Below are 12,436 nucleotides of genomic sequence, written 5' to 3'. Positions count from 1 at the left end.
GATGTCTGGCCCCCACCACAGCCCAATTAAATATGAATCTCTGGAGGCGGGAGCATGGCATCAATTTTTTTTTTAAGTTCCCTGGTAGTGTGCCAAGACAATTCAGTGGGGGAAAGAATAATCTTTTCAACAAATATTGCTGGAACTAGATATCCTCATTCAAAAGAATGAAGTTGAACCCTTCCTTATACCATTGACAAAAATTAACTCAAAATGGATCATAGACCTAAATGTAATAGCTAAAATTTTAAAACTCTTACAAGAAAACATAAGAGTAAATCTTCATAATCTTGGGTTAGGCAAAGCCTTCTTAGATATCACACCAAAAGCACAAGCAACAATGACAAAAAATAGATAAACTTAACTTCATCGAAATTAAAACATTTGGTGCTGCAAACAATATCATCAAGAAAGTGAAAAAGACAACCTACAGACCAACAACAAAAAAAATCACAAACCATATACCTGATAAAGAACTTGTATCCAGAATATATGAAGGACTCTTAAACTCAATAATAAAAAGATGAATAACCTACTTTTTTAAATGAGCAAAGGATCTGAATAGATATTTCTCCAAAACCACAATGAAATTCCACTTTAAACTCATTAAAATTGCTCTTACCAGAAAGATGGATAATAATAGTTGTTGATGAAGATGTGGAGAAACTGAAACCCTCATACATTGCTAGTGGGAATGCAAAATGGTGCAGCTGCTTTGGAAAATGGTTATTGGAAAAGTCTGAAAATATTAAACATATAGTTATCATATGACCTAGCAATTTCACTCCTAGGTATATACCCAAAAGAAATGAAAACATATGTTTACACAAAAACTTGTACACAAATGTACATAGAAGTATTATTCATACAGCAGCCAAAAAGTGGAAAAAACCCAAATGTCCATCAACCAATGAATGGATAAGTAGCATGTGGTATAGCTATTCAATGGAATATTATTTGGCTATAAAAAGGAAAGAAGCACTGATACATGTTACAACATGGATAAACTTTGAAAACCTTGTACTAAGTGAAAAAAGCTACAGTTGCCCCTCAAACAACATGTGTTTGAACTGTGCAGGTCCACATATACTCAGATTTTTTTCAATAGTAAATACCACAGTACTATACAGTCTGTGGTTGGTTGAATCCAAGGATGTGGAAGAATTGCAGATACAGAGGGATGAGTATAAATTACACTCAGATTAACCCCCCCCTTCACACATTGTTCAAGGGTCAACTGTAGTCACAAAAGACCATACACTGTATAATTTCATTTATAAGAAGTGGTCAGAATAGGCAAGTCTATGTGTAGAGAAAGTAGATCAGTGGTTGCCTAGGGCTGAGAGTTGAGGGGAAATGAGGAGTGACTGCTAATGGGTATGGGGTTCTTTTGGCAGTGATGAAAATGTCCTAAAATTGACTGTGGTGATGGTTGCACAACTCTATGAACATACGAAAAACCACTGGCTAGGAAAGAGAGACAAAGTTCCCCAGGTAATTCTAATCTTAATGTCTATTTACAGAAACCAATTTCTGAACCACAACACTCAAAGTGTATATGGTATTTTACCTTCTAGATTCCTTAGGGGTAAAGATGGCATCTTCTAATTCTTTCTCTCTCCCATATCCTTAAGGAATAATAACAGACACAGAGCAGGAGTATGATATCTTTTAAATGACTTTTTTTAAGTAAAAGAGTGTTCTTTGTAAACGGTTTTTTAAAATTTTAATCAAAATTGTTAAGAGTCAGGCTGCCACCTGGCAGAACTGATCATCTTGGCTATCTTGATTCATTTAAACTCCCCAAGCAATTAATTCAGCTATAGCACGTAGAGAGATGGTAAGTAGACAGTGCAAACCAAACTGACCGGTTCTGCCATTCAAAGTATGGTTGTTTCACCATATAACAGTGGATGTGGCCGCTGGCCCTTAGGAACTATTCTTTTGACAGCTCCCCAGGACACAGCTCTGGTTTGACTGACTTTGTTTACTAAATAAATTAATTCCTACTTCTGGAGTAGCTTCAATTTTTAAACAGAAAGCCATCTATTGACAGTCACTGATACACAGGATTTTATTGTTTGATATTAAACAATTAAGAGTTATTGTTTTTTTCCCTACAAGTACACCATACATGAAAATAAATATAATCTAGAATACAGTCACTAGGAGTGGAGAGAGGGGGAGATTCTATAGCCACTCTGTGCCTTAAAGGGATAGCTTTACTTTAATAAAACCAAAGCGCAAACTGTATTTCTTTCATGGAAATTAAGCTCTCTTTGGCAAAATGTACATAAAAGAGTCTGATGAACATTTCCTAAGATGAGTTTAATTATGGAAACACATTTTTTAAAAAATCCTAAGGATTCAGTCTTTTGATCTAGCAGTGACCTAGTAGACTTTAATAATTTAAACTAACTTCGAAATTGCTACTTTCAATAGAGGCTCTGAAGGTACATACACAAAAAATGCTGAAATAAGTCTAGGTGTTTACAAATATAGGGAATTTTGTCATTTATTCAACCCAGCAGATTAAAAAATAGCAAAATATGACACCATAGTTGTCTGAGCATAGGACAAAAACCTGGTTTACAATCAGGCAGAGGTTTTCCCTTCTATAACTCTAGTGAGTTCAAATGTACTCAGAAAAACAAAATGAATGAGGGCAATGTCAGATGAGAAATAAAAAGAAAATTCTAAATCCTCAGGTAATTTTGAAATGAAATGAGTTTACAGTTGGAAGATTCATTAATAAGAATAATTCAAAAGATATCATTAGAGCCATAATTTAGAAGCCTTGTTTCATGAGGAGATTATAATCTGAAAATCTCAAAACTAAGAATTGATTATACAAGGTAAACAAGATAAGGCTAAATGATAAAAAATAACAGACATTTTGTGTTCTCTCTCACTGGAAAGAACAACTGGCTACATGCTGCTGACTAGACTATAAACTGCTCTAAGTGAGGCAGTTGGAAAATGCTATTAGATTATATGGGTTGAGGAGCTGCCCCAGGGGTAGAACATGTCACAATGTCACATCCCTCTTCTTTACTACCACAACTTTCACCAGAATCAACCAGAGCCTTGGAAAACAAATTCAGTCACAAAGACTAACTTTCTGTTAAAACTCCAGTCAAACTATCAAACCAACTTAATACCTGGAACATATCAGAAGTTTTCCGTGTTCCCCAGACACAGTGGAATAAACGATTTTCAGTTGGAAGTTCATCTTAGAAAAATGCTCATGCACATTTCTAGGCATATAATTATGGGATATACTAAGAAACCACTTCTTAGTTTTCATTAGGGGATATTTAACAAATCAGAATTTAAGGATAATTCCCCTTTTGCCTCTGGTGCAGGCTTTAGGTTTTTGAAAACGTAAAAAAAATGTACAGAGTGACATAAAGAGCTATAAATATGTATACATATATGACTACAGCTCCCATAATAAAAGCTTTTGGAAAAAAAAAAAAGATTGAACTGGTATTCATCTTCCCCAAACTGCAATCCCAAGATATTGACTGTTATACAATTATGAAACAAAGGCAAGGTGAAGGGTGAGAAACAACAGAAAGGACGGCAGAAAGGAAGACAAGTGCTCATCAGGCTAGAACCTGCTCTGTCTAGCTGGCCCGGCTTTCTCCAGCACCTTTCTGGTACCAGTTCTGGGCTTCTCCTATAATACAATTCACATAATCGCTCAGAGAGATGAATCTCCCTTTAAGGAAAGCCAAGCCAGCATCCAGAGGTAACGTGCAGAACCGTAAATGAAAAATGTCCACGTCTAGCAGGCAGACAAGCAAAGGAAAACCAGCTGTCAGTTTCAGAGGCTCCTAGCTGTAACGGGGTTTCAGGTTTCTCTTTGCTTCTGTCTGTCTCTCTCATCGTGTCTCCTTCAATAATATCAGTTTTCTAATCACCTCAAATCACAAATACATTCTCCATCTGTCCTTGTGAAATAAATGCTGATGAAACAGAAAAACAGAGTGCGATACTCACAACAATGAAGAATTCCTACACATGCCGTTCCATTTTCTTGCTTTAAAAAGATGTAAGGTTAATTTAAAAAGCCTTGCAGAATTAGAAAAATAAGGGGGAGGGGGATTCTACCCACACAATCCTCCCGCCCACCGCAAAGGAGCCCGAAGGCTTGCTGACGTCACAGATTCATGAATGGATGTAAATTGGGCTGGTTTAGGATTCCGCACAGACTTCGCAGTGGTGTGTGCTGTGAAAAAGAAAGGGAGGGTCCAGAGCAGCCCCGGCCAATAGACTTCAGGCAGTCATGGCCTGCCTTCTTTCAGAAGGAATCTGGTCACAGAATAAACAGAGCCCACCAATCAGGGGCGTCTGCCACTGCCTTAGGACAGACTGGCAGTCTGAGGAAGGAGGGTGTGCGTGTGTGTGTGCGCGCGCGCGCGTATGTGTGTTTGTGTGTGTGTGTGTGCAAGCGCTGCAACAGTCATAAAAACATTATTATTGCTACTGAATGAGGGCAGACTGGCAGCCTGAGGAGGGAGGGTGTGTGTGCGCGCGCGTATGTGTGTGTGTGTGTGTGTGTAAGCGCTGCAATAGTCATGAAAACATTATTATTACTACTGAATGAGGGAATCAGAATTTTGGTGAAATCAGTGCATGCATATAGAAGATATCACAATCTTTTATTCATTAGAGCTATTTTCTTTAACCCTTTTCTTGCTGTTCAACAATGTACCTGATCTGATGTGATAAAATCAAATCAAAGTCAGAGAAAGTGTCTCTAAAACTGATGCCCAGTAGACAAGTATGCCCTGCACACCAAGACTTGTAAAAGCAAAATAGTAGAGAAATAATAATGGGAATAACAACCTAGCGATTAAGGAAATAGATAAGAAAATATTACATAAATGTAATTGTTTGGTAGAACAATATCACCTTGCTGACATTTGCGATGAATCAAAAGTGCGTGTGAAAGAGTAATTTACTGCTACATTTAAATAAGGTAGGGCATTTCCTCATTGGTTTGTTAAACTTCTGACATTCAATTAAGATGTAGCTCCAAAAGAGCTGTTAATGTTTCTTTGAGCTAATTTTTGTTTTAGTAAGACGTCTTATTACTAATAACAAAAACAGCTATAATTAAATTCACCCAAAGAGCTCATGATATTAAACAAATTTTTCTTATTTAAAAAATTTTAACAGCTTTATTGAGGTTAATTGCTATACAAAGAACTACTATATTTAATGTGTACAATTTGATAAGCTTGGAACTATGCAAATACCCATGATACCATAATCACAGTCAAGGTAGTAGAAATATCTGACATTTCCCAGAGTTCCTCGTGTTCCTTGGGTTTTTTGTTATTGCTGATATTGTTGTTAGTTTTTGTGGCAAGAACATTTAACATGAGACCTACTCTCAGCAAATTTTGAAATGCACAGTAAAATACCATATTGTTAGCTATAGGCGCTATATTGTACAGCAGACCTCTAGAACTTATTCATCTGGTATAACTGAAAATTTATACCCATTGAATAACAAATCCCCATTTCCCTCTCCCCTCAGGCCCTGGAAACCACTATTGTATTCTCTGCTTTCATGAGTTTGACTATTTTGGATAACTCGTATAAGTGGAATCAAGCAGTATTTGTCTTTTTTGTGACTCGCTTATTTTACTTAGCATAATGTCCTCCAGGTTCATCCATGTCGCAAACGGCAGAATTTCCTTTTTAAAGGCTGAATAATATTCCATGTACATACAGTATATACATTTTCTGTATCCATTCATCTGTCAATGGACACTTGGGTTGTTTCCATATGTTGGCTACTGTGAATAGTGCTGCAATAAATATGGGAGTGCAGATATCTCCTTGAGATCCTGATTTCAATTCTTTTGGATATATACCCAGAAGTGAGATTGCCGGATCCTATGGTAGTTCCATTTTTAATTTTATGAGAAATCTACATACTGTTTTTCATAGCTGCTGCACTATTTTACATTCTCTTCAAAAGTGTACAAGGGTTCCAATTTCTCCACAACCTTCCCAACACTTGTTATCTTTTTAAAAAATAATAAGCCATCCTAAGAGGTGTGAGGTGATATCTCATTTTGGTTTTGATTTGCATTTCCCTGATAATTAATGATGGTGGGCACCTTTTCATATACCTATTGGCCATTTGTATGTCTTCTTTGGAGAACTGTCTGTTCAAGTCCCTTACTCATTCTTGACATCAGTCTTGGCAATAATTTCTTGAAATGACACCAAAAGCAGAGGCAACAAAAGCAAAAATAGACAAGTGGGACTATATCAAACTAAAAAGCTTCAGTCAACAGAATGACAAGGCAACCTACAGAGTAGAAGAAAATATTTGTAAACCAGATATATTGTCTGATAATGGGTTAATTTCCAAAAAATACAAGGAACTCATACAACTCAGCAGCAAAAACAAAACAAAACAACCCCCCCAAAAAAAAACAACAAAAAAACTTGTGACACTGTTTACTCTTTTTTTTTAGCTTAGTATTGTCAACAAAATTTTAAAAATTTTTATTGGAGTATAGTTGATTTACAATGTTGTGTTAGTTTCTGTTGTACAGCAAAGTGAATCAGTTATACATATACATATATCCACTCTTTATTTTAGATTCTTTTCCCATATAGGTCATTACAGAGTATTGAGAAGAGTTCATTTTTTCCTCTTCATTTTAAATTTTTTCAAAGTTACACAGAAGTGGAGATTAATATAATTTATTGCCCTGTATCCCATCATTTCACTTCACAATTACCAATACTTTACTAATACTGATCATAACTTTTTTGAACTTTGGGAATGACCTTAAATCCTTGAAACTGGAACAATGGTGGTTAATATAAGGCCTTGGTTATAAGGTGTCCAGTAACCAAGAACATTCTGAACAGATATCTGCTCTATCTCTCAATCAGATTATTTGTACAGCTGAGAGAAGGAGAGCGGTTGTCTGTTTCTATGTGGTTATAAAGGGTTCAAACCTGACACTAGTAAGTACTGCTCACTGCTTACCTCACTTGGGGGAAAAAAACACCCAACTTCCCAGGACTATTTTATACGCAGGAAAGATGTTCAGTATATTGTTCTATATACTCAAGCAATAAAATATCACTGGCAAACAACATATTCAACAAATTTCTCTAAAGGAGCTTATTGTGGTATGTCACTATGGAAAAGACAGACCAAAGAAATTTACCCATGCGACATGGGTGTGCTCAAGACCAATGTAGTACTGGTACATTCCTAGTAGGCCTGAGTGCACCACACTAATCTATATCAATCAATATGTCCATGTACCAGGATTATTTTAGAACCCACAAATGGAAAGAAGATGAATATACGTCTCTGTTTCCTTCAACAGCAATCAAAGCCAACCAGGATACACTGGAAGAATTGGATTTATTAAAAAAACAAAAAACAAACAAACAAAACAAACACTTCCAAATAATACAGACTAACTAATACAGGCAACCTCTTTGTGGAACATGTCAATGAGATGGCCAAATCTGTTACAGAAGCTAACACGTTGCCTGTAAGCTCTGAGAGCAACATCACTACTCAATCAAGGATCAGGGTAGGTCTCTGAAGCAATTCAACAAAACAGAGTATATAAATGGTTCTAATAACAGCCACCTAAGATATTGGTTTAATATGTAATCTGGCAAATAAAAATTAGCTGGCTCTACAGACTTGCCATTTTAGTAAGATGAACTTTAGTCTGGGTTAGCATGCCTCCCTAGAGCACAGAAATACCAACTGGGCCAACAAAAACTTCTCTATGTCAAACATCGTGGGAAATCATTGGGAAGATAAGTTGTATCCCCAAATTACAGAAACTGCACAGGTTATTCTTCAAGGAGGCCAATGTTGTTTTAGGGACAGAATTTGGAAGGTAGGGAAAGGGGGCCATGAAAAACGTACATCCTAGAGCAATACTTCCTGAGAACTTCTTGTGATGATAGAAATGTTCTATAATTTGCACTGTCTCATACATTAGCATTTGAAATGTGGCCAGTATGACTGAGGAACTGAATTTTAAATTTTATTTAATCTTAATTAATTAATTAATTAATTAATTTTTAAAAAACATCTTTATTGGAGTATAATTGCTTTACAATGGTGCTTTACAATGGTGCGTTAGTTTCTGCATTATAACAAAGTGAATCAGTTATACATATACATATGTTCCCATATCTCTTCCCTCTTGCATCTCTAATTAATTAATTAATTAATTAATTAAATTAATTTAAATTGAAAAATAGTCACATGTGGCTAGTGGCTACTGAATGGGACATTGCACCTCTAGAGATATTAAGCCAAGTCCCATAGTCACAAGTAATTTTTTATTTCAGCACGTGGGCATACTAAGTGTGGAGCACTACAAAGCCATTATCAAGGTGAGTAAGCTCTTTAAAGAACCAAATGAACCTCTTCAAATTTCAGTAATGACTAGAAGATGACTGGTCTCCTTTCCCAAGAAGATATTCAAAACTCATTATTAGGAAAAAATTTAAGAATAGAAGTTAAGGTACAATTATTCTGGCATAAAAATGTGAGCTATTCTAGAGTTGGTTTTTTTCTTGAGAAAAAAAAATGTGTTTTTTTTAAAGGAAAATGACTCAGTTAAGCCAGAACCTAAGAGAAGTTAAAGTATTATGACCCAGTGACAATTTTTGTCATAAACACCAAGAAAAAGAAAGAGTATGATGACCTCAGTTCTAATGCATGAAGATTCGGATTTCCTTCACAGGCACCAATGTGGTTAGAAGCTAGTAAAGAGATCTGGGTTCAAATCCTGACTCTGTTATTTATTAGTTATGCATGTTCAGGTAAACCTGAGTGTCAGTTTCTCATTATTAGAGGGAGGATGAAATGTACAGTGTGGGGAATATAGTCATTAATAATGTAACATCTTTGTATGGTGACAAAGGTGGTCAAAAGGTATGAACTTCCAGTTATATGATAAATAGGTACTAAGGATGTAATGTACAACATGATTAATATAATTAACACTGCTGTATGTTATATATGAAAGTTAAGAGAGTAAATCCTAAGAGATCTCATCACAGGGGAAAAATGTTTTTCCTTTTTTTTCTTTTGTATGTATATAAGATGATAGATATTAACTAAACTTATGTGGTAGTCATTTCATAACGTATGTAAGTCAAATCATTATGTTGTACACCTTAAATTCATACAGTGTTGTATGTCAATTATATCTCAATAAAACTGGAAGAGGAAAAATAAAGTGGGGATAATAGGCTATGCCTATTACGTGAAAGTTAAGTAAAATAACACACGTAAAGACTTCAGTACAGGGACTTCCCTGGTGGCGCAGTGATTAAGAATCTGCCTGTCAACGCAGGGAACATGGGTTCGATCCCTGGTCCGGGAAGATCCCACATGCTGCGGAGCAACTAAGCCCGTGCATCACAACTACTGAGCCTGCGCTCTAGAGTCCGTGAGCCACAACTACTGAGCCTGCGTGCCACAACTACTGAAGCCCACACGCCTAGAGCCCATGCTCTGCAACAAGAGAAGCCACCGCAATGAGAAGCCTGTGCACCACAACGAAGAGTAGCCCCCACTCACCGCAACTAGAGAAAGCCTGCAAGCAGCAACAAAGACCCAACACAGCCAAAAAATAAATAAATAAATAAATTTATTTTTTTAAAAAAAGATTATCATACTAAGTGAAGTAAGCCAGACAGAGAAAGGCAAATATCATATGCTATCACTTATATGTAGAATCTAAAAAAAAAAAAAAAAGATACAAATGAACTTATACGTAAAACAGAAACAGACCCCACAGACATAGAAAACAAACTTATGGTTACCAAAGGGAAAAGGGTCGGGGGGGACCTGAAACTAACAACATTGTAAATCAACTATACTTCAATAAAAATAAATTAAAAAAAAATAAAGTCAGTGACTTTTATCAATTTGTACTATATATCAACTATTATGCTAAGGGCCTCATATAAATACCTCAATTAATACAATGATTTGAGTAGGTATTTTGATCCCCGTTTTAAGATTTGGAATGTGAGACACAGAAAAGCTAAATAATTTGAAATCACAAAGCCAGTTTAAAGAAAAAAGGGCAGCAGTTTCCAGAACCTATGCGCTCATTATATTAGTCTGTTTGTAAGAGAAAAATAACTTGACTGGGAGTCTCAAACAAAAAGCATCCAAACAACTGGATATGTTTTCAGAGGAATATGTATGGTCATCCATTTTAAAAGTTATGCTACAGTAATTATTGAAGAAGTCCATTTTAAGGGTATGATCCACAGGCCTGTGAATAATCCATGGCCTGGCAGCCTGATCTGTGATAGTGGTAAGAGCAATAACAGGCAAATGAAAAGCAAGCTGTTAGAATTTATTTCATGAAATGAATTGTTCAGGACCACCCAGGCAGACTATATGCACAGAGCCCTAGGAAAAGAGGCACCTGAAATATTTATTTTTGATGGACTCAGATATTTGACATATTTGTTTTAAAGAATCAAAGTTGTTGTTGTTGGGAAAATAAGAATTTAACAGATCTCATATATATATATATATATATATATATATATATATATATATATATATATATGATCTAAAATATGACACAAATAAACCTACCTACAAAACAGAACAGACTCACAGACATAGAGAACAGACCTATGGCTGCCAAGGGGGAGGGGGTGGGAGAGAGGTGGATTGGGAGGTTGGGGTCAGCAGATGCAAACTACTATATACAGGATGGATAGACAACAAAGTCCTACTGTATAGCACAGGGAACTATATTCAACATCCTGTGATAAGTCATAATGGAAAAGAATATGAAAAAGAATATATATAATAGAACAAATATATACCCAAATCACTTTGCTGTACAGCAGAAATTAATGCAACATTGTAAATCAACTATACTTCAATAAAAAATTAATTTAATAGGCCATGAGTATCATTTTAAAAATTAGATAAAATAGAACAGAAAATAGTATAGCCCATGTGGTGAAGTTAAGTATATTGTTTCAAGAAACTTGTTATATGTGTGTAATGGGACACTATAAAAGCTATGCTTCCCACTGTGAGTTGTGGTACAAAAACTTTAAAAATCACTATTCAATGATATATACATATAATACATATCTGTTTCTTGTTATTTTTTTATGTCCCGTATTATATACCATGTCTTTTGTGCTAAAATATCTTCTTTATATAGTTGTGCTCTTTCAGAGGATATCTAATTTCCAAAAATAATAATTGGGAACAAATCTGGTCCTAGACATTCTTTGTAAAAAATCTTGTCCTTCACTTTACAATTTACAGGGTATTTTAAAATAGGGTATATGTTAGTCTCATTTTATACGTGAGAAAATTAAGGTTCAAGAAGATGGGCTCATCTAATCCAGCTCTATCTAAACTCTGTAACCTACTGACATACTTTTAAATTCTATCCATTACCTCTTGTCTCTCCCCTGTTAAAGATCTGTCTACGATCATTCAATGACTAAAATTTAAAATGAGTTTAAAAAGTGAAAATGCAAAGATGAAAAGGCCAGTTTGTAGTATCAAGGAGCTTTGCTAAGATGAGTAACAACACAAAATGGTGAAAGTGCTAAGTTAGGCAGGAATGCTTTACTTGAGGTTGGAGAACAATACCAGAAGGAAGTTAACTAACATTTGGGGGTGGGAATATTCTTCCATGCATGGGACTTTTCTACATAATGCAAAATGTTTAGCAACCCACCCCTCCTCCATCCCCCACCATGCCTGTAACAGCCCTAGTCTTAGCCATAGCTAAAAAAATCACCCATGTTATTTGTCTCTGTAGGAGCTAGGGGATTGAGCCTCACCCAGTTTGAGGCTTACAGGTTAGGCTACAGAGTGGTGCCCTCTGCTGCCCTCTGTTGACATAGAAAGGTAAGATCAAGCCCTTAGCTGAAAAAAATGTGTCCTATCCCTTGGAGAAAAATGTCCCAAGAACAGCCTGGTGTTGAGGCTCAGTGAGAGCTCTGGGAATGTGGGGTGAGGCTGAGTAAAGGCTGGGAGCCACTCTTCCTGGTCCAGACTATAGCCAGTATTTGCCATTTGCCTGTCTTTGGCAAGTTGGTATGTTTGTAAAGGGAATAAAGGCTTGTCTTATACAAACACACCTTGTCCTTATGCTGCAGTTTGCCCAGGGCTTGAACCAAGCCTTCTTCTCTTTCTGATAGAATGATCATTTTGAGCTGGGTGGTTACAGTCAGTTATAAAAGTAGGTAAACTTGAAGGGGGAAGATTTGAGGAAACTGGATATGAGCAAATAGGACAATTCTTCCAAGGTAGTTCTTATCAAATGTAAAACTGGTAAGGCACACACCAGCACTTTTCATTCCCATATTGGATTACAGTGTACAAGTTCACAGAGAAAAAACCAGAAGTCAG

General features: G+C 36.0%; 1 protein-coding gene across 4 annotated transcripts in view; it reads right to left on the bottom strand.

Annotated features, from left to right (window-relative positions):
• The window catches only part of MAP3K13 (mitogen-activated protein kinase kinase kinase 13), a 162,558-nt gene that overhangs the window by 86,121 nt on the left and 64,001 nt on the right, over nt 1–12,436 (bottom strand). The window contains exon 1 of one of the 4 annotated variants that reach the window (XM_059920708.1): nt 4,006–4,143. The exons of the other annotated variants lie outside the window; for them this stretch is intronic. The gene's annotated coding sequence lies outside the window, so the exon portion shown is untranslated. Of the gene's footprint in view, nt 1–4,005; nt 4,144–12,436 lie in introns of those variants that run through there. 4 annotated transcript variants of the gene reach the window in all.

This window comes from Balaenoptera ricei, chromosome 4 (genome assembly GCF_028023285.1).
Source record: "Balaenoptera ricei isolate mBalRic1 chromosome 4, mBalRic1.hap2, whole genome shotgun sequence".
NCBI lineage: Eukaryota > Metazoa > Chordata > Mammalia > Artiodactyla > Balaenopteridae > Balaenoptera > Balaenoptera ricei.
The sequence above is the reverse complement of the archived record's forward strand: the minus strand, read 5'-3'. Positions and strand labels throughout refer to the sequence as shown.